The sequence below is a fragment of the Sorex fumeus genome, unplaced genomic scaffold (genome assembly GCF_029834395.1).
Source record: "Sorex fumeus unplaced genomic scaffold, SorFum_2.1 ptg000265l, whole genome shotgun sequence".
NCBI classification, from domain to species: Eukaryota; Metazoa; Chordata; class Mammalia; order Eulipotyphla; family Soricidae; genus Sorex; species Sorex fumeus.
Window position 1 is genome coordinate 17,212,492 of NW_026606322.1, and position 26,479 is coordinate 17,238,970.

Below are 26,479 nucleotides of genomic sequence, written 5' to 3' on the forward strand. Positions count from 1 at the left end.
CCGTCCTTCACGCCCTACCGAGGTCACCAGTTGCCCGCCGCGAGCGGCTCTCCAGCACAGCCACGGCCCCAGAAGCACAAGGACTTAATGCAGAACCCAGCAGCTTGGAGCAGAAAAGTGAACGGACTCTGCATTGATCCAGGCCATCAAGTCTGCCGGAGGGGAAAGGGTGTTGCCCCATTCGCCCTCTCCTCTTTGGAAAGAAAGATGGCGGCCACATGGGAGCCTTGTGGACAGCAGGTATGAGCCGGGAGTGTGGGGGCGACTAAAACCTCATGGGAAGGGGGGCGTTTCGGTCCGCCCTTCACGCCCTACCGAGGCCACCGGTTGCCCCCCGCGAGCGGCTCTCCAGCACGGCCAGGACTCCAGAACACAGAAACCAATTTCTTAACTATCTGACTTTCAGTAGAAATACTTCCAGGGTCAATAGGTAAAAGAGCAGAAATCCAAAACCAACATTTAATTCTTGAACCCAGCCGTAGAAAGCAAATCACTTCACAATGCTTTTTCAGCATGTCTGATTTGGGGGGGGGGGGTAAACTCTAAATAATAGTGGTGAATCTTTTATTGAAACAATGAATCTAATCAAAGCAGATAGAGTGTTAACTAGAATTCATCTGCTTCACAGGGACGGGGAGGGGTGGGGGGTGGGGTTTTATTGGGGTTCCTCATGGTAAAAAATAAGTATTGATAAAGGGAAATGTGTTTGATATTTGCATGACTGAGACATAAACCTGAAAGCTTTGTAACCTTTCCCACAGTGATTCAATAAATAAAAAAAAAAAAAAAAAAAAAAAATAAAGTTTGTATGGAATGAGAAAATATCACAAATAGCCAAAGCCATACTGAAAAATAAGAAATTGGGAGGTGTTTCATTATTTAATTTGAAACTATTGGAAAGCTACAGTGATTAAAACTGCATGGAAATGGAATAATTATAGGCCATTTGATCAATGGGTAAGAATTGAATACCCTATGACAAAATACCATATACAGTTAACCTTAAATACGTGAGCTCAGAACGTGAAATGAAGTACAGATGGCATCTTCATATGGTGCTGGCAAAATTGGCTTACATGTAAGAAATTAAAGCTGAATTCATATCTTACACCTCATATAAGTCAATCAAAGTGAATCAGACCTCGCGATCCAACTAGAAAATAATGAGGAAACATTGAGGAAAATATAGCCAGAACACTTTGGACCTAAAAGGTGTCATCGATGATCTGATACCACTGATAAAAGCAACACAAAAATAAACAAATGGGACTACCTAAAATTAAAGCGCTTCCATATGGCAAATAAACACAGGCTAAAACTAGAAGACAGCTAACTGAATGGGAAAAAAAGATTTACATTCAGCACATTAGATAAAGGTTTGATATGCAGGATATATAAAGTATTTGCAAAAATCAACAATAAAAAAATTCAAAAGCCCTACAAAAAAGCAATGGGGAGAAGAAACAAACAGACATTTCTCGGACAAAGATGGGCACATGAGAAAAAATGCTTAGCAATCATTTATCATCAGAGAAATCCGTATCAAAATACCATGTCAGACCAATAAGAATGGCACATATCAAAAATAGTAGAATTAATCTGTTGCAGAGTATGTGGTGAAACAGGAACTCTATTCTACTGTTGGTGGGAATGTTGTCTGGTACAACCACTGTTGAAGACAGTATGGAGAGTTCTCAGTTCAGTTCTCCTGAATTACCATCCAGGAAGACTAGGGATACCTGAATAGACCCATTCATATCAAGAAAATTGAAGCAGTAATCAAAAATCTTCCCAAAAACAAAAGCCCAGGCCCAGACGGGTTCACTAGTGAATTCTTCCAAACATTTAAAGACGACCTGTTGCCAGTTCTCCTCAACCTTTTTCAGGAAATTGAAAAAAAAAAAAAGGAACTCTCCCAAACAGCTTCCATGAGGCACATATCTCCCGAATACCTAAAACGAACAAAGTCACCACCAACAAAGAAAACTATAGGCCAATCCCTGATGAACACAGATGCGAAGATCCTCAACAAAATATTAGCAAATAGAATCCAACAACTCATCAAAAAGATCATACACCATGACCAAGTGGGATTCATCCCGGGATGCAAGGATGGTTTAACATTCAGAAATCAATCAACATAATCCATCATATCAACAAAAGTAAAGATAAAAATCATATGATAATATCAACAGTTTCAGAGAAAGTTTTTGACAAGATTCAGCACCCTTTTATGGTAAAAACTCTCACTAGAACATGTTTTGAAGGAACTTTTCTCAAGATAGTCAAAGCCATCTACAACAAACCCATGGTAAGCATTATCCTCAATGGGGAAAAACTAAGGACCTTTCCCTCTAAGATCAGGGACAAGACAAGGATGACCGCTATCACCACTTCTGTTTAACATAGAACTGGAAGTACTTGCAATAGTGATTAGGCAAGAAAAAGACATTAAAGGCATCCAGATTGGAAAGGAAAAAATCAAGCTCTCACTATTCGCAGATGATATGATACTATATCTCGAGAATCTAAATCCTCTCCTAAGAAACTCCTAGAAACAATAGACTTGTACAGTAAAGTAGCAGGCTATAAAATCAATGCCCAGAAATCCATGGACTTCCTATATGCAAATAATGAGAGAGAGGAAAATGACATGAAAAAAATAATCCTGTTCACAATTGTGCCCCAGAAAATCAAATACCTAGGAATAAGCCTAGCTAAAGAGGTAAAGGATCTCTAAAACGAAAACTACAAAACACTACTCCATGAAATAAAAGAGGACACGAGAAAATGGAAACATATCCCCTCATCATGGATAGGAAGTATCAACATTGTCAAAATGGCAATACTCCCAAAAGCATTATACAGATTCAATGTGATCCCTATAAGGATACCTATGAAATTCTTCAAAGAAATCGATCAAGCACTCCTGAAATTCATATGGAACAACAAACGCCCACAAATAGCTAAAGCAATTCTTGGGAAAAAGACGTGGGGAGGCATTACCCTCCCCAACCTCAAACTCTACTACAAAGCGGTAATAAATAAAACAGCATGGTACTGAAACAAAGCCAGGGATGCAGACTAATGGAACAGGGTGCAATAACCATACACAGAACCCCAAATGTATGAACATCTAATCTTTGATAAGAGCAAGAAATGTGAAGTGGAACAAGAAAGCCTCTCCAACAAATGGTGCTGGCATAACTGGACAACCACATGCAAAAAAATGGGCTTAGACCTCGACCTAACACTATGCAAAAAGTCAGATCAAAATGGATTAAAGATCTCAACATCAGGCCAAAATCCACAAGATACATTGAAGATAAAGTCGGCAAAACCCTTCAGGATATTGAGAATAATGGTATCTTCAAAGACGACACTTCACTGTCCAACCAAGTAGAAACAGATAAACAAATGAGGCTATCTTAAATTAAGAAGCTTCTGCACCTCAAAAGCTACAATAACCAGAATACAAAGACGATCTACAGAATGGGAAAGGATATTTACCCAGTACCAATCTGATAAAGGGTTGATATCAAGAATATACAAAGTACTGGTTGAACTCTACAAGAAGAAAACATCTAACCCCATGGAAAAATAGGGTGATAAAATGAACAGAAATTTTCCCAAAGAAGAAATCCAAATGGCTAAAAGGCACATAAGAAAATGCTCTACATCACTAATCATCAGGGAGATGCAGATCAAAACAACAATGAGATATCATCTCATAACACAGAAACTGGCCCACAATAAAAGAACAAAAGCAACCAGTGTTGGTGCGAATGTGGTGAGAAAGGGACTCTCCTTCATTGCTGGTGGGAATGCCGACTGGTTCATCCCTTTTGGAAAACAGTATGGACGACTCTCAAACAATTAGAAATTGAGCTCCCATTTGATCCGGCAATACCACTCCTAGGAATATATCCCAAAGAGGAAAAAAAGTATAGTCAAAGTGACATCTGCACTTGTTTGTTCATTTCAGCACTGTTCACAATAGCCAGAATCTGGAAAAAACCTGAGTGCCCGAGAACAGATGACTGGTTAAAGAAACCTTGGTACATCTACACAATGGAGTACTATGCAGTTGTTAGAAAAGATGAAGTCATGAAATTTACATGCAAGTGGTACTACATGGAAAGTATCATGCTAAGCAAAATGAGTCAGAAAGAGAGGGACAGACATAGAAAGACTGCATTCATCTGGGGAATATAAAGTAACAAAATGGGAGACTAACACCCAAGAATAGCCAAGATAAGTACCAGGAGGTTCACACCATGGCTTGGAGGACAGCGGCACATGCTGGTGGAGAAGGCAGCTCAGAGAGAGAGGGGAACACCAAGTAAAGGGTGTTGGGAGGACCCTCCCAGGATGAGAGATGCCTGCCGAAAGTAGAGTATAAACTGAACATGATTGCCACTCAATGCCTCTTTTGCAAACCACAGCACCCAAAAGGAGAGAGAGAACAAAAAGGAATGCCCTCAGATAGAGAAGAGAGCACCAAATAAAGGGTGTTGTGAAGACCCTCCCAGGGTGGGAGAGACATGCTAAAAGTGGTCTATAGACCAAACATGACTGCCACTCAATGCTCTCTGGCAAAACACAGTACCCAAAAGAAGAGAGAACAGGGAGGAATGCCCTGCCACAGCGGCAGGGTGGGACGGGGGGGGGGGGGGATGGGGGGGGGAAGGATGCTAGGACCCGTGGTGGGGGAGGATGGGCACTGGTGGAGGGATGGGTGCTTGATCATTGTATAACTGAAACCCAAGCACAAAAATTTATAAGTCTATAAGTGTACTTCATGGTGTTTCACTGATAAAAAAAAATGATAAAAAAAAAAAAAGGAATGCCCTGCCACAGGGTTGGGGTGGGATGTGGGGAGGGATGCTGGGAGCATTATCGGAGAGGAATGGGCACTGTTGGAGGGATGGGTACTCAATCATTGTATAACTGAAACCCAAGCACAAAAATTTATAAGTCTATAAGTGTACTTCATGGTGTTTCACTGATAAAAAAAAATGATAAAAAAAAAAAAAAGGAATGCCCTGCCACAGGGTTGGGGTGGGATGTGGGGAGGGATGCTGGGAGCATTATCGGAGAGGAATGGGCACTGTTGGAGGGATGGGTACTCAATCATTGTATAACTGAAACCCAAGCACAAAAATTTGTAAGTCTACAACTGTACCTCATGATGCTTCAGTAAAATAAAAAAAAACACACAATAGAAATGAAAATAAATGTTCATGCATACATGCAAAAAAAAAAACTGAATTGCCATATATGCCAGCAATTCCATTTTGGAGTATCTACCATCAGGACATAAAAACTTTCTCTCAAAAGGACATATGTATATCATTATTCATTGCTATATTCAGAATAGCCAAAAAAAGTAATCAATTTAGTTGTCCAATGGCAGATGAATGGATTATGAAGATGTGGTATATGTACACAACAGAATACTATGAAGCTGCAAGCAATGATGCAATCATCCAATTTTCTGCAACGTGGTTGGAACTGGAAGATATGTTGAGTGAAGTAAGCCAGAAACAGGATAATCTCACTTATCTTTGGTATACAGAATACTGGATGATGAAACCTAGTAAAAGTGGGGTGTTTATATCACTCTTGATCTCAGTGTTTAGAGATGAGAAAGAGAAGGAACGAAATCAAGCGGGAAAGAAATCAAGCGGGAAAGAAGAGAATGAGAAGTAATGGATAAACAGGCATCAGGACTTAAGTTATACCAGTGATATGAGTGAGTAGTATAATCATATATTCAACACACAGATTCAACAAAACTGGAAACATGAGACCTAAGCACCAGCCACTAAAATTTTGTATTGTGCCTGTCAAATTCACAGGCCGGAGTGGAGCCGGGTTTGGGGTGGGGAATGAATCTGGAATACTGTGAAAAATGCATCAGAAAAGGAACTGGTGGTGGAAGGATTACAGAGATGAGATAAAGTCAAATGCAAATACCCAAATCTATGAGGTGAGTATGTATGAGGTAAAACTATGAGGTAAAACTATGAGGTAAAACTGTATGTTTTACCATTTGATTAAACAATTTTTTAAAAAATTAAAAAATCATTAAATTATTTAATCATTATAAAATCAGCAGAAAATTACATCTACCTTTAATTAAAAATTACATCTACCTTTCATATACTTGATGTTATATGAAAATATCACTGTCACTGTCCTCCTATTGTTCATCGACTTGCTCAAGCTGGCCCAGTAACATTGTGAGACTTGTTACTGTGTTTGACATATCGAATACATCATGGGTAGCTTGCCAGGCTTTGACGTGCGAGTCAGATACTCTGGGTAGCTTGCCCGGCTCTCCGAGAGGGGTGGGTGGAGGAATCAAAGGCAGAAGAATCGAACTTGGGTTGGCCCAGTTGACCATGTGCAAGGCAAATGCCCTACCTGCTGTGCTATTGCTCCAGTCCCATATGGAAATATACATATAATATATATACGTATATATATATAATTAAATAGCAAAGGTCCTGATAGTAAATGACAATATGTGATAAATAAGTGTAATGAAAGTGATCTATTCTTCTTTTAAGAAGGACAAGGTATGAAAATAATGAGGCATTTCAATTGGTGTAGTTACTATTCAGTAACTACTTAAATTTCATATACATCATATAACTGCAGGATCTTTGAAAATCAAAATGACCTGATGTGAATCCTCATGTTTTTTTAATTAGTAAAAATGTAAGTAAAGGCCCTCCCGTTGATCATCGATTTGCTCGAGCGGGCCCAGTAACATCTCCATTAGAGACTTTGTTGTTACTGTGTCTGGCATATCGAATACTCTCGGTAGCTTGCCGGGCTCTCCGAGAGGGGCGGAGGAATCGAACTTGGGTCGGCCATGTTGGCTGCGTGCAAGGCAAACGCCCTACCCGCTGTGCAGATCATTTATTTGTTTTAAAGTTCTCTTGGTATAAAATGGAAATTAAGATATTTACATCTAATTGTCATTTCACATATACCAAATATTGACAACTGCAGTAAGTCATGTATCTCCTACAACTATTTTACACAGCATCTAATTATCATTTCACATATACCAAATATTGACAACTGCAGTAAGTCATGTATCTCCTACAACTATTTTACACAGATGCAAGCAAAAATAGCTGTTTATCTGATTCTAACCTAGAAATTTAATGTGTAACTAGTCTTACAACTCTGAATGGTGTTCTAAAGATAGAATCTTTATTGAAATAGCAGATTTTATGTAAACCATCACTGTGCTCAGTATTAGAAAAAAGACAATGATTGGATTCATTAATTATCCCTTTATTAAATTACAAAATCATAATAAATCCGTGTCCTGTAGTTAAGTCATTTGGGAAAGTATGTTTATGAATGATAAATTACAAAAAATCATTTCAGTGAATACAAGAAAATTATACTAGCACTCGACAAGTCCTGATTTGAAATAATATAGTGGAACATTGAAAGAAAAGAGTATTAAAAGTATATTTATAGTACATGAGTTTTATGCGAAGGTATAGATGTTAATCATTATGGATTACTCTATGGAGACATACAGATTGAGCCAAAAAGAGAATGAGGAATTTGACAACAAAAGTGGGGAAAGTCATGCTTTCTGCCTTGACCTCACTATATAAACTTTTTTTCTCCTAGGGAACTCTAAGTCACTTAACACACACAACTTTTATAGATATTTAGGTATTGTATACTTCTCAACATTTTTGTTGAAAATTCTTTTCCATCTTCCTGGTCACTAAACTCTATTGCATTCCTCACCATAGATTTGAACATGTTAATTAAAGAGAGGCAAATTAAAGTTACCAATACTGATAACAAAGAACCAAGTTGCACTTAGTTCATGTGTATGTGAATAAAATGACTAGAACTAGGCAGTTAACAGTAAATAGTAAACAGTAGACAGTAAACATTTTCACATTTTTTCTATTTCCTGTAGAAAAAAAATATTTTCTTTTGGATTACTTTGTCAAATGCTAAGTCAACTGATGTAAAATGAAGAAAATTTCACTTTTCTAACTTACAGATAAGCTAGCAGGGTAAGGTCATGACTAAATTATTTAAAATTTTTAAATTTCTATAGTTATCCATTTTAAGGACTTTTAAACAAAACTCTAAAATTCATTAAAGTATGGAGACTGAGAGGTAACTTATCGATAGAGCATTATTAAGCCCTGAGTTCAATCCTCAGCATTGGAGGATGGAGTGGAAGGAGTAAAAAGCTCTTGGGATGGAAATCGCAGAAGTGGAGCACTTGCCCTGCATGAAACTTAAGTAGAAGAGGATTTATCTAGAATGTTCAAGGTCCTGAGTTCATTCCCTAAAAATGGTCTCCCTGAGCACTACTACAAATGGACCCTAAAAAAAATCTTTGAGAAAATTTTTCTTTTATTATGTTTAACTAATTGACGCTTTTCAGTAACAATTTTGTTAATACTAAGAGCATGAAGCAATAATATTATGGAAATAGAACACACTAAATATTTAGTTTTTCAGATTTTATTGGGGAAACAAATAAAAAAATCAAGCTTTTATTACTTATGATTATACAGAAAATATTTTAAGCTAGCTAACATAAAGAGTAAATGTTTTTTCCTACTAATTTAAAGCGAATCCATTTTGTGTCAGTAAGTTGTTCGGTTTTGAGCCAGACGTATTCATTGTCATAAATGTAAATAAGAACCAACCTAAAATTAAGAAGCCAAAAAAAAAAAAAAGCCAAATGCCACTTTTGACCTATTACTCAGTTTTACAACAAACACACTTTTGGTTTGTTTTTGGTTCATAGGCAGTTGTGCTCATGGTCTAGGAATATGTGAGGCCAGGGATCTAGGTTCATTGTGTGCAAATTGTGTGCAAGATAAGAGCCTGATCTGCTGTACTATCTTTCCTTCCAGCCCAAACAAACGCTTTTTATTAAGTGTCTCTGCCATATGCTGGGTGGGACCTGAAATTTTCAGAAGTTATGATCCTTGTAACAATATTATATAATCAATATTTACCCTATTTCATAGATAAAAACTTTCCCAGTCCTAATAAACAACTGCATTTGATTTAGTTGAGTTAATTGGGCTCCAATGCTTCTACGAATGACTACATCTCAAAAATAAAAATAAAACTTATTTTATGTCTACCCTAAAGAAGCCTTTATATATCTGCCTACTGACATAATGCTATATTAACCAATACCTAACAAATGTTCATCATTGCTTCTCTGAGAAGGAATGATGGGTAGTATGAAGCTGATAATTTAGAGTCAAGAACAATATTTGTAAGCATTAGAAGTAAAAGCCCTATAACTTCTTTTCCAGCAGCATATTATAAGCTCTAATTTATGACAACAAAATTAGTTGTTAAATAATGGTGATTTTGATAGCAGAAATACTCTAAAACAGAAATGTAAATGACAACTTGGCCATCAACAAAATAATTATAATAGTTATTAGAAATATTTGCTTTTCTAAAATCTATCATGTTTGAGAAACAACTAAACTTTCAAACCTGAAAACTCACCTAAGTGTTCACTTTACAATATAAACCACAAGTTGAGTTGCATGTTTCAACATACTGCAGACAAAATGACTGCTAAACAAGAAATTTTAAAATGGAGATTAATAGTGGCTTAAAAACGTTTTTTCCCTATTCTGTGACCAGAGAGATATTACAGCAGGCAGGGTCCTTGCCTTGCACATGGAGATCCAGGTTCAATCCTGACACCCTCTGTGATCTGTAGATCATCACCAGGAGTGATCCCTGAGCACAAAGCCAGGAGGAAGCCGTGAGCATCTCCAGATGTGGCCCCCAAACAAACAATACCAAAATAAAGTTCTCGATTCTCTTTTTTAATTCACCAATGATGATTGAATTAACTCTAATAACACTGAAAACATAATAGGAATTCAAAAACTATATTGAGGAGTTGGTATCGAAGTTTCACCATCATCTGGGTGATGAGATATACAGGCCTATATTATTTTGCACACAGATAAATTCGTCTATTTATAATCTTCACTGCCACTCTGATGTGGCAAGTCTTCATTATGGCTAGTGTGGACATACATGAAAATGCTCAGAACACTGATCACTATAAAAATGGTAGTTTTGTTTCTAAATATAAACTATGTTTAGCATACAATTGCTCTCAATCTGGCTATCTGTCTCTTAACTACTCATATGCTACACTGCAAGCACCAATGGTAATGTTTAGTACCCTAAAATATTCCTAAGAATGCAAAAATTTTGCCGTGAAGACACTGGTAAAGACCATAAAATTAGTACAAGAGCTAAGAAACTTTCCTTGCATATAGCTAGGCCCATTTTAATCCATATGGTCCCTGAGCACTGCGAAGTGTGGCCCTTAACATCCCCTTCCCCACCCCCAAAAAAGAAAAAACATAGACACTGCTAAGAAATGCTCTTAGAGCAATTGTTAAAAATATGAAACTACAAGGTTTATCTCTTTTTTTTAAAGAATAGTAATATATAAGCATGCAAAAGCGGACTGGTTGCAAATTATACAAGTCATGAAAGTCAACAAAACCAGCAGCACAATCCTCAGCAATCATCATAGATGAATATGAAGAGATATCCTAAACACGTCTTTCCCAAATCCAAATAAAAATATAAAAATGGACATAATCAGCCTTGTAGAAATATGTTAATTGAATCCAGGTACTGAATACCATCTCTTAAAGCTCAGCCTGAATGATTTTGAGTACCTTAAATCTCACAATCTTAACATGTACTCTACTCCTAAAATGGCTAGTTACAATACTTGGCAGAAGACTCGAAAATCTTAACACACCTTTCTACCTCAATATTTTACATTACAAATAAGCCAACAAGTACCCAGAAAAATTTTACTGTTCATTTTAAGTTCTTAGGCCTATTAACATTTACTGATTATATATATATACATATATATATATATAATTGCAAAGTTACAGAGACTTATTTTTAAAGAACACTCCTCTCCCTGAACTCAAATCTGAGAAGTTTCTTGAAATTCATCAGGAATGACCATCTATAATGATGGAATACAGGATTAATGAAATGTGAATTCCTATACGTCCAACAAATGTTTCCTGAGCAACTCCTAGGTTTGGGGCACACAGCCATGTACAAACAGACTTTCTAGTGTGAACTTAGAAATTTCTCAGCTGCTTGAAGGGGTTATGTGAAAAACTGCATGATTACACTCATATATTCACGAAATGTAGATACAGAACATCCAGTAATTGCAGCACATATTTAATACCAAATATATACAGAAATTTCTGAGAGAAATGTTAGTAGAAAATTTGCCTACCAGATCTGTTTTATTGGGAAAATGTACTTCTTTGTTAACAGAAGCCAGAGGTAATATAGTATCTACAATCTTTACTGTATAAAATAATGCAGTACATATTATACAGTATAAAATAACAATTTATACATTTTATAGTGATACGAATACCTGAAGTAAAATCATGCCTGTAATATACTCATACTGTCCTTAACTAGTGAACTTTACAATCAGCATATAGTTAAAGTCAGTGTTAAGATATATGCCAATAAAATTGTTTTATTCATTATATAGGTACCAGAGAGATTTGTAGAGGGGTTAAGGTATCTGTCTTGCATGCAAGTGACCCCCACACCAGCACCACACTATCGTCTGGATACCACTGGGCGTGACCCCCAAGAACACAGGAGCCAGTAGTACTGTTGGATTTGGCATAACCATCTCCCACAACAATATAAGAGAAAAAACATTTAAAAAAATTCTTCACATAGAAGCTCTTTGAGTTTGAGTGATTTTGTAAATAGCTTGAAGGGAGACTAAAATCAAAATAAAATTATGTTAAGATACTTTTTACTCAATTAAATTGATATACATTAAATTAGGTCAATGTTCTCATTAGCCTACTTATGGTCAAAGTGAAATATTTTACAAAAAAGTTTAAGTTATTTTTATTGTTTAATTCTCAAAAGTTTACTAAACCTTTTGGCTATATTTTGTTTTATATATCAAATCCCTAGAACTCAGAGCTCTTCTAGTGACACAGAAAGTAATTTTAAGTGTCCAAATATAAAATTCAGTTATGAGACTCAACATCAATATGAAGCAAATGCACATTATCCAGCACTTACCCCAAACATCTACCAACAGGCAACTTGTAAAAAGGGTACTCTTTTCATGTATTAAAAAAGAACCATCTAAACTAGATTATTTGGAAAACTCAGTTTTACCTAATAATATTAGAGAAAAGAAGAAAAAGAGAGGAAAGAAAGGGTAATGGGATTTTTTTTAAGGAAGGAAAACAGAAAATAAACACTAGTATTCATAAGAGATTTAGAATTTCTTGATAAATGTTCTATTTTTATTTCTGAAACACTTCTCTTTTTAGCATCTTGCAGTACTGGATATTAAATCCAGTTACATGCACACACACACAAACACACACACACAGCACAGCATGACTTGGCATGTGCCCTCTGCTAAGCTACCAACTCAACTAACAGCAGGTAAGATTCGCTAACACTGACTTCGTACATCAATCTTACTTCATTTATAACTTTAAGATTCAGTTATTTGTTTATTCAAGTATTCATTTGTAGGAATAGGAATCTAATCTAGGGCTTCACATGCAAAGCAAGTGTTCTCCTGCTGAGTCCAACTGCAAACTACTTTAAATGAACAATCTTTTCTTTTTGACTTACCAAAATCTTAAGTATATGCTACTTCCCTGTTTGAATTACAATTGATTCAAAAAACTGAAAGAATAATGCCTTGGAAAAATGTGAAATGGCTTGATAGGTTATAGTTAAGCAGAATTAGATACAATCCCAAAGAGTAATGGTCTTCTTCCTCAATCTTATTTTCAATACATTTATTCCTACATAATACATATGAAAATAAATTTTTACAATGATTCAATACCTGTATTATACAAATCACTCTTATTTTCAATTTCTAAGACTTGGTTCTTCACTTGTAAGAATCAAGTGTAGGTTTCCTGTACAATGACTGAAAAGTAGAAGAAATATGATTTCAACAATTTCAAATGTTTCCCACATCAAATAATCAAAGATACTTTTAGAATCTTAGCCATGTTTTCTTTATAAATTAAAAAGCATAAAAATTATTTTAATTTTCACCTTTTCTCTTAGGAGCAGAAAAACAATTACCTCTGAATTGTTCACCCTGGGCTGGAGCGATAGCACAGCGGTAGGGCGTTCACCTTACAAGCAGCCAACATGGCTGACCCGAGTTCAATTCCTCCACCCCTCTCGGAGAGCCCGGCAAGCTACCGAGAGTATTCGATATGCCAGACACAGTAACAACAAAGTCTCCAATGGAGACGTTACTGGGCCCGCTCGAGCAAATCGACGATCAACGGGAGGGCCCTTATATTCCCAACCTATTCCTATTCATATTGAGACCACACGTTGATTGTGTTTAGATACTTTCCATAAGTTAAGGAAAGGCTAAGTAAGTTCATACAAGTGGGGCCATTTTCCCATAGAACTGGTGTGATTTTAAGGAGAGGTGTTAAAACTTACTTCCTGTATAGAGGCAGTGAAAGATAGGGCATGAATGTGGCTGTCCACACCCAGGAAAAGAGCACTCACCAGAAACAGAATTTGCTAATACCTTGATCATGGACCTTAAAACTTCAGAACTGTGAGAAGATACAGTTCTGTATGAAGCACCCGGTGTGCAATACTTTGTTATGGAAGTCCAAGCACACTGTAAAATCTCTAAAGATGAAGATCTTATATTCTTAAGAGTTTTAAATGGCTAAAAACCAAACCCAGAGTAACTGATTCATTTTTCTATACATGCATTATACTAAGTTAAACAAATAAAATTATCATTTTAGAACCAGAATGAAACATAGAATCATATTAAAAATCACTATACTATACCAGATTATATAAATACAAGGGGACAATGACAAGAGAAGTCTTCAAAAAGTCTAGTTAATAAACCCTTACCAGAAAAGTATAATGTAATATTTTTTAAATAGAAATGTTAGTTCTTTTGAAAGCAAACAAAATTTTCTATCCACAGTGAAGAATTCCAGTAGTGATATCATCTAACCTTTATTTTGCCTCAGATTATATAAAAACTTCTTTTGAGGCTGATTTCATTCATCCTCAGAGTAAAAATCATGTATTCACACTTGGCAGCCATTTTATCCTTAAGAATTCTACATTCTCCATGGCAATAAATGAATTATTGCATCATATATAGCTAATACTTCTAAAGGTCACCCTTTCTCTAAGTGATAGGTAAAGCTGCTTGTAATTTTCAGTAAAATTATAAGTGAATATAAAATTTTTTAACTTTAAAAAGCTTTTGGAGTAGTAGATATGTGAGGTATGTTTATGGTATTTGTATATACAAATACATATAGTGTCAGATATCTGCTAAGGACAATAATAAAGTCAATATTCTTGAAATCTGATCACTTAATATTTTTAAAAATTCCTATTTCTTGAGTACATTCGATGTGTCAGGCACTGCATCAAGTACCTGAGAAAATGTCCTCATTTAGTTATTATTACTTCAAAAGGCAGAGATTGTGTCCCATATTAGGATCACAAAATCAAAGTTACAGAGAGGATAATCATACCAATTCTTTCAAAACTCCAAGTTAACAAACTTCAAAGCCATGCCTAATTCCATAGAGGTATAAGAATGCTCTTTTCTCCCAATACTGAGGAATTAAAAACTATACAAAAAATGTTTAAAAATAAACAGGTTTTAAGTCATCTTAACTCACACAGAACAAGCAGTATACTGTGTAATACCTATAGAATTAAATCAATAAAGACTGAGAATTTCTATGTGCTTGACAGTTTTCTGGAAGCCTTAAAAAAGCAATAATATACTGGCACTTTATAATGAATTTGACCTCAGCAGTGTGCTCAAAAATAATGTCCTGGAACACAGTTGTTAACCTCCCTACACTGACTGCATTCTTTCTCTCTAGAATGATTTCTTGAAATTGATCTTAAGTAGAGATATTTGGCTACCATTATCTAGTTAAATTATATTACTACTAGGGAAAAAAAAGAAAAGTACCCCATTATCTCGTTCTCTTCCTCTATCAAATCATCTATCATTTGTCAAAGTTCAGTAACCTTTTACAGATAGGTATGAAATTATTATGATTATCATCATTTCCCTTCCCTAACTGTATACAAACTGCAGAGTTCCCAGTCTGCAATAGCTTGCATTCATTAAGAAAACACTTATGAAACATTAATGTAAGTCTGTTACATACACTAGAAACTATTACTCAACATGGTGGGGAAAATTTTAATCACAGCATCAAGAAACTCTTGCATTCTGTCATTCGCATTAAAACTTGTCCTAGATAAGATATCTTAGCTCTCACTGTGTTCCATGAAACAACAAAAAGATTCATGGTCAAGTAATTTTACATATTAAACAGACTAATTTTACTCCAGATCTTCTTGGAATCTTTAAATATACATGCATTGTCCCTCTAGCGGTGCCAACAATGGGACTGTGCAAATATTATAAAATATACACACACTGTGGCTTCCCCATCATCTTTTCCCTCCCTAGATCACTTAAAAGACCACTGCTATTCTGTTAACACAAGGGTTGGCCATTTCAAACTTCACCTAATAAATTACGAGAGGGAGCAACAGAAGGCAGGCAGTTCAAGCAGGAGTTTGAAAAAGCGACAGTTCCACCCTCTCTACTTTTCCCTCCTCCAAGTGTACAACAGAGAGAGGTAGCCTATTCAGCTCTGGTTTAGAATCAAAGAGGACATGTGCAGAGGGAAGTAAAACATTAACTCAAGCCAGAAACATTCACTGCTACAAACTACTAAGATTTGAAGATTCTTTGGATAATTAAACAAAACTGCTTAAGGAAACTGATACAGCATGTTTCCTAGATTTATTGGGCTCTGGCATCCTTCACCCAAGAAATGTCTTCTAGAACTTGTTTCCTAAATTAATTAGCAAATTTAAAACATTTCCAAATTCAATTTTATTTAAAATGTACTATACTCAAAATCCTCTGGTCTCTTTTATAATATAGGCCAGTGGCTATACCCAGAGGAAATGGAAAGTGGGGTCCAAACAGAAACGCTTCAGTGGGGGCACACAGGGCTAATGCTGGGGTCATTAGGATTTTATACTCAGTGATATTGGGGGTGGGACCATATGGTGCTGGAGGTCAAACATGTCTTAGACTTGTGTTCTACCACTTGAGCTAAGTTGTAAACCCTTCAACTCCTCTTTTGGATTTGTACATAAAAATATATTTAAATTCTCAGTATCAATATTCAAATATTCTGTATCAGTCATCCTGACCAAGTAAAAGGATAATCAGCTATACTCATAACTGGTATTCTTAATCCAGAATTTTAATTTCTAATTTAATTGAGCCTTACAGGATAGCACAGGAGGAGAAAAATGGTAACTGAATCACAATCTTTTCATTGGCATATAACACCTTGTTTTGTTCAAATATCCTAATAAGCAGACTAAATCAAGCTAAATTGCAAACATTTTTGCTGTGTGCATAATCTTTGAGGATGGCATTCAGTAGAATGGGTCATATCATAAATGCAATACTCAATTATATACATACTGAAGAATTTCAAACATATTCTAGAGATTTAGCAAGTCAACAAAAATATTTGAAATGCAGAAGATTTAAGATTAATTTAACATCAAAATTAGATAAGTTCATGTTCTGAGAATTGTTAATGAACAATTTTATATATATATTTCACTTTATTTTATAAAAAGTACTTTATAAATAGATTCACCATAGTGAAGTCATTAGTTATCACACTTTGGTCATAGACTGGGCAAAAAATACATTAAGAAACCACCATTAAAATTAATACGTAGGGCTGGAGAGATAAGTACAGGGGTTAAGGAGTTTGCCTTGCATGTGGCTGACCCTGTTTGATCCCTGGCACATCCTATGTTCCCTAAGCACTGCCAGAAATGACCACTGAACACAGAACTAAGTGGTAAGCCAGGAGCCCTGATGGATGTGGCCTCTCAACAATAAAAATTCATATTTTAAAAGCATTGAAATTTTCTTGAATACCTTTAACACCTCTGAATTTCAGTGTGGTATAATATGTCATATAGAGTATAAAATTGCAACTTACTCATTTGTTATTTTCATATTCAAAAGTGTTCTTAATGTCATCACAAATGCCAATCATCTTTTTTTTTTTTTTTTTAGTGAAACACCATGAGGTACAGTTGTAGACTTAACAAACTTTCATGCTTGGGTTTCAGTTATACAATGATTGAGTACCCATCCCTCCACCAGTGCCCATTCTCTACCACCAATTATCCCAGTAACCCGCCCACCCGCTCCACCCCATCTCCCCCCACCCCGCCCCACCTCTGTGGCAGAGCATTCTCTTTTGCTCTCTCTTTCCTTTACGGTATTGTAGTTTGCAATAGAGGTATTGAGTACAGTCGTGTTCGTTCTATAGTCTACTTTCAGCACACATCTCGCATCCTGAGCAGGTCATCCAAACATCCTTTATTTGGTGTTCCCTTCTCTGTCTCAGCTGCCTTTCCCCCCAGCATGTGCTGCCAGCTTCCAAGCCATGGAGCAGGACTCCTGGTAGTTATCTCAACTATTCTTGGGTATTCGACTCCCATTCTGTTACTTTATATTCCCCAGATGAATGCAGTCTTTCTATGTCTGTCCCTCTCTTTCTGGCTCATTTCGCTTAGCATGAGACTTTCCATGCAGAACCACTTGTATGTAAATTTCATGACTTCATCTTTTCTAACAGCTGCATAGTACTCCATTGTGTAAATGTACCAAAGTTTCTTTAACCAGTCACCTGTTCTCGGGCACTCGGGTTTTTTCCAAATTTGGGCTATTGTGAACAGTGAGGCAATGAACATAGAACTGCAGATGTCATTTTGACTGCACTTTTTTGCCTCTCCAGGATATATTCCCAGGAGTGGTATTGCTGGGTCAAATGGGAGCTCAATTTCTAATTTTTGAGAATTTTTCATACTGTTTTCCAAAAGAGCTGAACCAGTCAGCATTCCCACCAGCAGTGAAGGAGGGTCCGTTTCTCACCACATCCACGCCAACACCAGTTGCTTTTGTTCTTTTGGATGTGGGCCAGTCTCTGTGGTGTGAGATGATGATTGTTTTGATCTGCATCCCCCTGACACATGTCAATTATCTTAATAGGGATTTAGGTGTGCCTCCCAAGCAAGGCTCAGGAGAGCAGGAGACCAAATCCATGGTAGTTGGCCATTTGGTGAGATAAAGCTCTAGCCCGGTGATGCAGTGCTGCTGGGACCAAACTTGGGTTCCAGGTACCTCTAATACCTGTGAGTTCCCTTTTTCCCACTGTTTTTCATTGTTTTTTTTTTTTAAGCTTCATAGTGATTTGCTTCTTTTTTTTTCTCCTTCAAGTAGTGCCAGATTGTAAAACCACGATGTTATACATGTAAAATATGTGCTCTACACTGGAACCACACCTCAGCCCCTACTCCATTTTCTTGGCAAGTTCCTTTCTTGTTTTGGTCGGGACAACATAGAGTTCACACCTAGCAGTGCTAAAGGCTAATCCAGGCTTAGTGTTCAGAGATCACTTGTTGTGATGCTCAGGAAACCATGTACTACCAGGGATCAAAGCCAGGGCTATCATCTGCAAAGCATATTCTCCAACTCGTGCCCCTGGACCTGAATTTTTAAATTCAAGCCAAAAGTAGTATGAAAACCAGCTTTGAGAAAGTATGCCAATTTGATACTGACTTGTGTACATCATCTCTATGTATTGGCTTTCACATAAGTACATTACTGTAAAGAAACAAAAGATTCAAAGTGATTTTTTTAAATGAAAAATTTAAAAGTGAAATGTAACTTACCTAATGTTGGAGATTAAAATGTCACTTTAAAAAATAAAAATTTAAAAAAATAAATACACATCTACCATAGTTCCCTGATTAACATGGAATGTAAATCCTTTGAAAGGAAATAAGTTAAGACCAACTCTTGACTGCTTCACTGCTTCCAGGTAAGTATATAAAATAAACTCAGTGGTGTTCTTACCAGTCAAGTCAAGACTTTCCATTGTGAGTTCAATGGACCATCAGAACTTCCAGCTTCTGTGATGCAGCAGGATTCTACAAAAGATCATATAGCAAAATGGTTAAAATGGTGAGAGCCACAAAGGGCCTTCAGATAAAAATGGCACTTGGTCTCCTTTAGCAATCCTTAATTACTGGAATAATAATTATTAACATCAAATAATTTCACAAAATTAAATTAATATCCAAGTGATAAAAACCAGAAAAAATATTAAACATCTCTTGACTCTCTTTGGAGAACGTAGTCTAGCTTATTGCTAGTTTTAAATTAACAAGACATTCACTAAAATTATTCAATTGGAATTCTAAAATTAAAGTTATAGTCACTTATCATTTTTAGCAAACAAGATGTACACAGTAGTTAAAAGAATATTTTACACTGATAATATTAAATATAGATACCTAAATTATATCATATCCAGGAATTAAATTTTAGCTGGAGCGATAGCACAGCGGGTAGGGCGTTCGCCTTACAAACAGCCAACATGGCCGACCCGAGTTCGATTCCTCCGCCCCTCTCGGAGAGCCCGGCAAGCTACCGAGAGTATTCGATATGCCAGACACAGTAACAACAAAGTCTCCAATGGAGACGTTACTGGGCCCGCTTGAGCAAATCGACGATCAACGGGAGGGCCTTTACCTTTTACCTTTATATGAATTTAATTTCTAAATTAATTTAATTTCTGGAGTGCTTCAGTGGTAATACTAAGTTTACATTCTGATAAAAGAGGCAGTTTCCTGACACCATGCCTGCAGATTATGACTACTTCTAAATGATCAGTAAGTTGCAACATGTCCAAAATAGAAATCAGGTATATTTTCTGTCTTAAAGCTGTATCAAAGGTATTAGTCATTTTATGACGGATTTTATTTCTTTCCCTGAATCAGTCACTATAAAACATAAGAACTCTTCTACATTAAATATCAAAAATGTAAAATGATTCATCTCCATAATCTCATCTAGATATAGATGATTCAGTTGTCATGCAGTGCTACTGATGAAAACAATAGCTAAAAAGAATAAGAATGAATAAAATATTAAATGGTCTCATGTGGCTCCACACAAGATACCACTCATTCATCCTTATTTTTTTTTAAGACAGGGTACAAACGAAAAAAATCCAGCCATTTGAAGTAAACTATACCCAACAAATAATTTCTATGTTTTTACTAAGAATACAATTCTAAAAGATGATAAAATCAATGATATACAGGTAATTCTTTATTATAAAATTAACATTTCAAATGCGCCTTTTAAAAATCACATTTGCTATTGTATTTATTCACAAACATTTTCTTCATGAGGTCTATAAAGCTAAATAGGAAAATGTCATTGGACTATTATAAAATAAAAGGAAAAACTGTGAAATAAATAACTATAAACAACTGTCAAATAAATTGGTATAAACTAAAAATATAAATGTAACTTTGTACTGCCAAAATTGGGAGAAAAGTTTCACCATTTGTTTTGACAAATATGGGTTTGATTCTATTTTGGCTCCAAGATTTGTTTACTTTATATTTTAAGAAGTGGGCAGATGGGCCAGAAAGACAGCTCAATGGGCTGAGCACATGTTTGCACGTGAAAGGTCCAGGTTCAATCCTCAGCCTCACAGAGTCTCCTGACCAACACTGGAAGTGCCTCCAAAACACAAAGCTAAGAACAGCCCTGAGCACTGCCAAGTATGGCACAAAAATATGGAAAAAATTCAGTTTAATTTTATTTTATTTTCAGTTTCTTGGTCACACCCAGTTATGATTAGGTATTATTCCTTGCTCCGTGTTCAGGGGACCACATGCAGTGCCAGGGATGGAATTCAGGTCAGAGACATGAAAGACAAGTGCGTTAACTCATGTACTATTTTTCTGCTGCTTAAAAAAATAATTAAATCATTTGTTATTTGAGAAATAAAATACACTAATATATTCTATGTGATGCTTCTAGGAGATGAACTTCCAACTATACGATAAAACTGCAATAATCTAAACACAGTGGTACTGGAACAAGGATAGACTCTCAGACCAAAGGCATAGAATTGAGAGTCCATTGACAGTGTCTCAGGTAAACAGACAGTTAGGACAGCCTCTTCAACAAATGGTATGGGGAAATTTGTCAGTCACATAAAAAAGGTGAATCCACAACTCTTTTAACACTATGCACAAAAATCAAAATGGATCAAAGACCTCAGTCCTCAATATCAGACGTGAATCCATAAACTATTTTGCGGGAAACATGGTAGAACACTTCATGACATTGAAGCTAGAGGTACTTTCAATGCTTCAGTGTCACTGGCCAAGCAAAGCTAAATAGGACTACATCAACAAGAAGATATTTCTGCACCACAAAAGAAAAGCTGATCAGAAAAAATGGCACCTCACAGACTGGGAGAAAATATTTATCCACCCCTCATCTCATAGAGGGTTAATATCCAAAACATAGAAATCACTAGTAGGACTTTACATGAAAAAAGGCAACCAGGAACAGAGAGTATAGAAAGGTGCTTGTCTTGCACGTGTTCAACCCGGGTTCAATCCTAGGTACCCCAGATGGTCCGATGAAATCATAAGTAGTGATCACTGAGCACAGAAGTAAATCCTGAGACCCACTTGTCTGTGGACCAAAACACCAAAATAAGAAAAGGAAAAAGAAAAAAAAAGAAAAAACAACCAACCCCATCAAAAACTGGAGGGAAGGGATGAAGAGAAAATTCCTCAAAGACATACAATGGCCAAAAGGAATATGAAAGAAAAAAAGGGGGGTGGAATTCCAGTTACTTATCATCAAGGAAATACAAATCAAAACAAGGCATCAACTCATACCAGTGAGACTGGCACAAATCACAAAGAATGAAACAACCAGTGTTTGCATGAATGTGGGGGATGGGGGGAAAGAAACCCTCATTCACTGCTACAGAGAATATAGATTGGTCCAATCTTTGTTGAAAACAATACGGACATTCCTTGAAAAATTAGAAATTGAGCTTACATATGACCCAGCAAATCCACTTCTCGGTATCTACGACAAGGGTCCAGAAACTCTATTCAAAAAAGACATTTGCACTCCTATGTTCATTGCAACATTATTCACAATAGCCCAAATCTGGAACCAATCCAAGTGTCCCAGAACACTTGGATAAGGAAACTATGTATATATACACAATGGAATACTACTCAGCTATAAGAAAAGACAAAATCATGCAACTTTCTGATAAAAGTAAATGGTCCTGGAGTTTCATGATGAGTGAAGGAGTGGGATAGATTCAGAAGGAGAGGAACAGATGTAGAATGATCTCCCTCATGCTTGGGATATAAAGAAATGGAGCAAGCAAATAACAAAAGTCCAAGGCAACAGAAACTAAGAAATGATCATTAGTAGAAAGTTTACCATGGCAGGGGTAATTCAGGGAAACAGGGTAAGAGTATGGGGAATGGCCTGGGATAATGGTGGAGGGAAGCATTTGCTTTGATATAGGATTGGTGCTGGAATGTTTCACACATGAAGTCCTAAAATAAACAGTATTGTGAACCAAGGTGCCTAAAATAAATTTTTTAAAAAAAATTTAATTAAGAAATTTAAAGAATTATGCAATTATGCCTTATTTTTATTATGTTCAATAATATGTCACCTGAGATACATGAGTAACAAAATGGTGGAAAAAAGAGAAAAAAGTTGCCTGTGCTGTGTCCAAGATGGGTTTTAAAACTCTTTAGGATAAAAAAGAAATCATGTTGGATTTAACTAAGAAAGAGAGAAGCCACAGAACAGAATCAGTTTTCAACGTCAAAGCTGCTTGACAGACTCCCTTGGAGTTCTGATAGTCAAACTTAGAGACTCCAGATTTTATCTGGCTCTTACAAATACCCACACAAGCAGCCTCAGAAAAGCAGTTTCAGCATAAGCTCGTCTGCATTTAAGTTATAAGTACTTCCCGAAGAGTTTTGATTTGATGGGAATGGGTCGCTGTGTAAGGTTCAGAAGGGCAGATGGAAAAGCAGAGGAGATGTGTTAAGTGTGAACACAACACAGTGGCAGTACTGGCTGCTTGAATGTGCCCTCAGAACAAAACCAAGGCAGGTTTTTGTCTGAGCCACCTATGCGTCCCTGTATTCACTGAGATCCACTCTGCTTTCACTGAAGCTCACGCCCACACAAGGCCTTGGATTCCTGAAACCACAGGATTTAGCAGCTATCAATGCCTTGTTAAGAACCCACTCCCTATTCTCTGGCTCAGACCCATGCCATGCCATCCGCAGCATTTAACATAGCCAGGACTGATCTTGGACTGCCACGGCTCAGGATTCCTTCTGAGAAACTGCATCTTGTCACAGGGGGGCAGCTACCTATTAAATATTATTTTGTCTCTTACTACAAACCAGGCACCTAGTGAGGCAGCTGAAAACACTACCTTTAAAAATCTAGCCTGTAAGAATACTGACATATCCAAAAATAATGTGCTTTGTGGAAGACTTTACACATTACCCCTTGAGGTACTATGTTTTTAAAACTTATTATTCAATAAAAGGCGATGCGCCATTTCTGACAATGAGTCCAATTGCCAATTAGTGTTAATATTCACTATAGTATTCAGGGGCACGTCATGACAAAATCCCTTAGTATGCCAACACCGTGTGTCTTGCACCCTGATGTCACTACTATCTACTTAGTGTAGAATGGATTCCAAGGCAACTATGTTGCCCTCGTACATGAAAGAATATTTAATCTGCATGAATGACTGCTTTTCTGATGTTTTCATCAATTCTCCAAGTAACAGATTAAGCTTTAACAAACTCATTTTCATACATAACCCTAATTCAATCAAGTTTAATAAAAGTCATTCTGGACTGCAATTATTTGCTAAAGAAAGATTACATCCAAATGGAAAGAAAAAATGGTGGGCATCACACAATACATGGTACAGATGCCACTCCATTTATGGAATAAGAGTCAACAACAAAAAATAGACAAACTGCTAGAAAAGGAAATAGATATTTTTCTCATCCTTCTGAAAATAAAATACACATGCTTTTATACCTGAAGAAAACAACATGGAGATTCAACAAAGCAAATTTTCAAAGCTATTATGTCCAATTATGTTCATGCTTTGAAGGATGCTGTATTTTTAAAACTAAGAGTCAGCGTGACCTCTCTGAAAGACTAAACAAGACCCAGGTCACAAACCAATGGTCTAACATCTACTCTTTCACTAAATTTTCCACTGGCTTCCCCAATGATATGTATTCTAATCTCCATTCTGCAATTCTTATTTTCTTAAGAGAGTTTTCTTGTTTTGAAACTACTCTTCTACATGAATACAACTCCTATCTTTTCCGTGACTTACTCCCCACCCCCCTTTTTAGTGACTGGATGGAATCCAGGGCCACACACATGCAAACCACGTGCTCCACCACTAAGCAACATCTCTGACCCTGACTCGCTTTTACATGCTTACAAATGAAACTTAAATGTCTTTTTTTAAAAAAAAACTATAAACTCCAAGTTCGTATGTCAATTACGTATCATGATAAATGATTTAAAGAAAGGCTTTCCTTCCCTGTCTTGTGAATACAGACACTTACTTACCTAAACTCCCCAATAACTGCATGAGGCACATTTAAACAAATAAGAGTACAAAAACTATACCTCATGCTCCATGGTTCACCACAGGCTGAATGCTTATTCTAGAAATGAAGCTGACAATCTGACTTCTGTGATATCATTTACTAAAATATTTCCACATGGGGTTGGGGATCTGGTGGCATAGTACAACGGGTAGGGCACTTGCCTTGCACACACAGACCCAGGTTCAAATCCCAGCATCCCATATAGTTCCCTGAGCATTGGCAGGAGTAATTACTGAGTGTAGAGCCAGGAGTAACCGCATCTCTGGATATGACCCCAAAAACCTTCACATGGATAAAGATAACTATAGGGAGATTATATATCATAATTTTATATATATACAAAGATAAAAATTAAAGATGACAATATAAAATATGAATAAAGACAACATTTTTGTTAAAATCACCTAATACTATATGCCCTTTATAGCTAAAGCTTAAACCACAGCTATTTTTTTTCTCTCTCTTTTTTTTAAATTTTATTAGTGAAGCACCATGAGGTACAGTTGTAGATTTACAAATCTTTGTGCTTGGGTTTCGGTCATACAATGATCAAATACCCATCCCTCCACCAGTGCCCATTTTCCACCACCATGGATATTATCCCCCCACCCACCCTCCCACCCTGCCTCTGTGGCAGGGCATTCCCCTTTGTTCTCTCTCTCCTTTTGGGTGTTGTGGTCTGCAAAAGAGGCATTGAGTGGCAAACATGTTCAGTCCATAGTCTACTTTCAACATGCATTTCCTCTCCTGGGAGGATCCTCCAAACACCCTTTATTTGTAAACCACAGCTATTTAACACACATTTTTAACCATTTATCAATGTTTAACAGAAATTACATATGTAAGCTATATTGAGAATGGCAATCTTTTAGAAGAAAACACAAGTCAAAAGGACCTTTCTGTCACATTCTTGCCCCTATCTTTCACATTTCCTCATGACCCAGAGACTTTCAGTTCAGAAGCCTCAATATAGTAATAAAGGCAAAACAACTCTTAAGAGTTCCCTAGAAGGGGGGCGTTCTGGTCCACCCTTCACACCCTACCGAGGTCACCAGCTGCACCCCACAAGCAGCTCTCCGGCACGGCCACGACTCCAGAGCACAGAAACCAATCTCTTAATTATCTGACTTTCAGTAGAAATACTTCCAGGGTTAATAAGTAAAATAGCGGAAATCCAAAACCAACATTTAATTCTTGAACCCAGCTGTAGAAAGCAAATAATTTCACAATGCTTTTTCAGCATGTCTCATTTGGGGGGGGGGGGGGCAAACTCTAAATAACAGTGGTGCATCTTTTATTGAAACAATGAGTCTAATCAAAGCAGATAGAGTGTTAACTCTAGTTCAACTGCCTCGCAGGCATTGGGAGGGGTGGGGGGTGGGGTTCTATTGGGGTTCTTCGTGGTAAAAAATAAGTATTGGTAAAGGGAAATGTGTTTGATATTTGCATGACTGAGACCTAAACCTGAAAGCTTTGTAATTTTTCCCACAGTGATTCAATAAATAAATAAATTATTTAAAAAAAAAGAGTTCCCTAGATAGCTAATAGCAAACCAAAGTTAACTACTATGTAATTACAGTTTGTTCATCTATTTCATTTGTTCATTTGACCCCCCAGAATGATGTCAGGAAACACTAGTAGGTGAAAGAAAAATTCTACCATTTCTTGTTCATCGTGAAACTCTTAGAACGGAAAGATGAAAGAGTAGGAT

General features: G+C 36.6%; 1 protein-coding gene across 8 annotated transcripts in view; it reads right to left on the minus strand.

Moving 5' to 3' along the window:
• BBX (BBX high mobility group box domain containing) overlaps positions 1 to 26,479 on the minus strand; it is a 352,656-nt gene that overhangs the window by 201,762 nt on the left and 124,415 nt on the right. For all 8 annotated transcript variants that reach the window (XM_056109091.1, XM_056109089.1, XM_056109088.1 and 5 more), the window contains exon 3: positions 19,109 to 19,182. The gene's annotated coding sequence lies outside the window, so the exon portion shown is untranslated. The remainder of the gene's footprint in view (positions 1 to 19,108; positions 19,183 to 26,479) is intronic.